Here is a 4,817-nt window from a genome sequence, read left to right as displayed (position 1 = left end):
ATGACCCCAACACTAGTAACAGTTTGAAAATATATAGAAATAATGTCATCTCCAAGCTGAACTGTGAACGTTAGCTAGCTATAAACTTGTTTTCCTTGGTGAAGGTAGAAATTTTGCATATAGAACCATAAATATAGATTGTATTTAAATGATTAGCATAGCTTCTGCATCTTAGGATAGAAGGCAATAACCAGGATTCTTACTTTATGTTAGAGGTTTACCCCTCTGTTTGCCCAAGGAAGTCTGATTGTATAGAAGTCTATGTGAAGACAGCCCTCTGCTTCTTTTACTGTGTAACCTCAGTGAACACTTTCCTAATGGGCTTATGGGCTTGATCACTAGATCTAAGTCTTGTTCCACTCATTCAATTAAGGTAAATACAACCAAGTCACTATTATGAAAAAGACAAGTTTTACTGAATAAAGCATGGCATTCGTTTTGGCATTAAGTTATGGTGCAGAAGGACAATAAAGCAGAGTATGCTACCTTGTGACTGACAAGTCAGTACCTTAAGAAGATGCAGTGTCCCTCAGTCATATCTACATCACACTCACAACATCTTGTTTTGAAAATTCTAAGATGGCAACAATGAGTCAATTGATGACATCATGGTGGCTGCATCCATCTTTTTTATACAGTCTATGAGCTGCTTGGCAGATTTCAGCAGAAGAAAGGAACTGAAGTATTTTCAGCACCGTACTGAAGTGCTATTTACTTTAATTATATTCAAGAGAAGACAGACATCACAGCCAAACTGGCCAACTCGCATCCAAACTAACTATCACTAGCACTACAGTTAAAGTGTTTCACTTATTTTGAGCACTTATTGTTTATAACCTCAAACAAGCCCTGACAGCAACACACACAAACTAATGAAATAAGAATTATACCACTGAGTTCAAATGTGAAATTTGTAACACAAGCACGAGGTGTTGTTTGCATTGTAAACTTAGCTTAGTGAATAGTACAGTTGAATAAATGTATTCATGTAGGCACTGACACGCACATGTTCTCTCCCTCAACCTTCTCACATTTCAGTGGAAGTTAGGTGGAAGTTTCGTAAAGAGCATTAATTTTACTCAATGGGGTTTTACATAAAGCGTGCCACCGACTGATGCCCCATCTGCTTGATGGGGCTCGTATTTAATTTGATTATGAACAAAATGTACCTCATTCTGTGATCAAACAACAGATCAGTGAAACAGAAGTAAATAATTCAACACACAGTGCCCTTGTTTAAATGACAGCTCTGTCAGCACCTAGTCTGGTGTTCCAGTCTCAGTCCACTAATACAAATAAAGATACGCATCTTATCGCGGTTTTTGTTGGATATTATTGCCCATATAATACAGCAGTGGAACTACTTAGGAAGAGTAAAAAAGGAGGTTCTTGGTGTTTTGTGGCTTGAATTAAAGGTAAAGTATTATGATTTACTTATTTTTTCTGTCACTTATGCTATTACAATGATGGATCCTCATATTAAACGCAGTCAGTGTTTTAATTAGAAATAGATATAGAAGAAATCCCTATGAGCCATAAACTCAGGTTTTAGACTGCTCTAAGTTGGGTTTGTTTTTTTTTCATTTTTGGTTCTGTATGACATCACTGACAGGGGATGTTCCTAATATGGTAATATGGTCAACACAGTGATGCAGCTCTGGCTGTAAGTGCTGAAGCCCCACCAGCTTGCTGTTCAAGGGATTTTATTTTCTATTTTTAAAGAGAGTTGGGCTTTAAAAGAAAACATAAATGGTTTATATTAGGGCTGTCAACATTAACGCGTCATCATGATTAACGCGATTAAATTCTTTTAACACATTTAACCCATCTGGAGCACAGAATGGACAAACTTTGGACAAACTGCCCGAAATGCGTTGACAGAGACATTTCAGGGATTTTGAGTCATTCTGCATTCCAGATGGGTTAGTTGCATTAAAAATTTTAATAGTGTTAATCGCGATGACGGATTAATCTGCGTTAACTCATTAACGTTGACAGCCCTGTTTATATCAGACTGAGGGCAGAATAAGAGGCTGTACAACTGAAAATCATACAAAGGTGCACCAACAGAATCCAGCAATAAAAAAAATGGAGATGAAAACATAATCAGTTAGTAAAAGATGAATGCAGCCATCATGAAATCACTTCTTGGTGCTGGACTCTGCATTTTGAAGCCTCAAATTTAGTCTTCTGGACTCCAGTGCCAACCGTTGGTTGGAGTGCTAAGTTATCAGCTAATGCTAGGCTGATTTCCTAAAATATAGGAGTCCAGTCCATATACACATGTGTCTGCTAATCAGCTCTAAATAATGTGCTTATTTATTTTTTCAAGTACTTATGTGCTTGAAATAGGACCATGCACAATATTAACATTAGTGTTGACATTTGATAGAATTCTGAAAAGGTAGGATTTCACTCATCAAAACTGGAGCACAGACCTTTTGAAATGGGCTGTACGTAAAGCAGTTCTAATGAAAAATACTTTGAATAGACATTTACACTGGAATTGCTATACATGCAGTAGTTCCAATGAACTCCAATGAACTCCAATCGGCACAAACAGACCGGTTTAGTGAGCTGTATTAATGCACTTGAGTGGCTGTCCACTGTAGATAGATACATACATAGATAGATCTATCTATCTACATTCACATGGCTATAGATATGTACATATGACAATAAAAATAGAAAACAGTGCTATCCAGAGGACCAGAATGAAAACTCAACAAAACAAAAAAGCCAGGTGACTTATTTACATGCTCATATTCACATATTTTTTGGTTTGTTTTTATATTTTTTCAGTGAGAAACGGATTTTCATTGGTTCTGTGTTATTATTTCCACAATATTAATCTGTTGACTGTAATGCTGTAATATGTATTATTGGTTCCTACAGCCAGTTTATTAACCATATAGCGTCCTCTCAGTGCTGTTTTTGTCTCACTTGAGATAAATTCTGAATATTTGGGGGGGAATGTATGTTGTCATTAAATTTAAGGTCATTAAATTGAAATGTTTACTATATATTTACTACTATATATTTATTATGAAGTGGGTGGTGGGGTGGTGGGGGCACTGTCCAAAATGTCAAAAAAAGGTTTTGTATCAGGTTCTAAACAAGCTTTTTAATGCTCTAAATTTAAGAAGTATAACTCAGGTTTGGAACCAGCCTCAAGTGGCCTTAACAGGAACTGCAGCTTTTGACACTTTTGACTTCTTGCATTAGCTTTTTTTTTTTTTTTTTCCAATTGTCACTTGATTTTAAGTGAGCGTAAATGATTTTTGTTTTGTTTTTTTGTAGCAGGGCTCTGTGAACAGGACGCAGAATATTTACTCTGCCAGAATGAAATATTAGGCTGGGGAGTTATTTGGAGAGTGACTTTGCATTTTAAAATACACCGTACTCTCTTGTTGTCACTGCCATTAGCGCACTGTTTAATGTTAATTTTGTTTTTGTCTAAATGTGTGAATGTGCTTGCAAGGTATCATTAAGTTGTGTAAATGAATCACACTTTTTTTTTCTTCCTGTTTTACATCTCATGACTAAACTGCATTACAAGCTCTTGGGTAATTTTTTTAAAGGTTGTCATTTGTCACTCCTGCATCTTTGATTCTCTGACCAGGTCCTTTGAGATGATCTGTCTAGGATGGGTCACCGATGAGGTCAAGCAATAGACGACTGCTCCAGTCTGTGATGTTCCAGATGGGAGTAAAATTTTCTCTAATTCCGTGACAAACCCACTTGGCTTTATGCAGCAGATAGACACAACCGATTGCATCAGGGCGGGGGGCAGCCCATCTGAAAGTGATCAGCGAGTAAGCTGCAGAGAATTACAACCCTGGGTTTGATGCAGATGATCAGTCGGCATTCCAAGGTTATTTTCAGCGGTTTTGATCTGTCATACTGTTTGGCTTTTTCTTTTTTCATCACACAGGAGCATGATCTGGAATAATAATGACCTTATACCCTATTAGTTCTTGCACCACAGGGAGGTTAAAGGTCAAGCTCAGCCACAACTCATCTGGAAGTGGTAGCACTTCAGCGTCGTGTTCAAGGGCACACACACACACACACACACACACACACACACAAAGACCAGCTTGCAGTTTGCTGTGTGATGGAAGGTGTGTTAGTTTGCCACTGTGCAGATCCCCTCACACACACAGGAAATTCTTTTCTTCTCTCACACATGAGAATTAACACTATTATGTAAAAAATGCTATACTTGACTTATGTGAATACAAGACCTTTGCATATTTTTATGCTACTCTTTTAGTTGCCTTATATGGCTGATATAGGCATCCTTTGGTCTTGGTGCTGCAGCCAGGCTATTTAAAGCCTATCAGTGTAAGAGTTTTTTTTCTCGGTCTATTGTGAGAATCTCCAAGAGGAGGAGCTCTGTATAACCGTTTCAGAGCTTTCCCAGATGCATAAAACTGCCCGATATAGAGACACTGAAGTACCGGAAGTTGCATGATATCCCTTCGTGAATAAACGTTTTTTTTTGTTTGTTTGTTTTGGTTGGCTGGCAGTTGTTGGAAAGAAATGAAAAATATTTGTATGATCATTTTTAGCGTGATTAAATGTAATTTAAATTATGTTTTGTGATAGATAAAATTCGTAAAATTGGTCAAAATATTAAAGAGGCTTAAATAAAAATAAATAAATGCATTTAAATCTTACTCCAGGCTTTTATTCTGAAAGTCTTAAAGTCTCCGGGAGAGCCGCGTGCTGCGGTCGCCTTGACGCCGCCTTGCCTCCCTGTAGTCCACCTCTACAGCATGCAAATTACCGAGCAACTCCAATATATCGCAGAT

This window comes from Pelmatolapia mariae, linkage group LG23 (genome assembly GCF_036321145.2).
Source record: "Pelmatolapia mariae isolate MD_Pm_ZW linkage group LG23, Pm_UMD_F_2, whole genome shotgun sequence".
NCBI lineage: Eukaryota > Metazoa > Chordata > Actinopteri > Cichliformes > Cichlidae > Pelmatolapia > Pelmatolapia mariae.
This window is presented reverse-complemented; position numbering follows the sequence as displayed.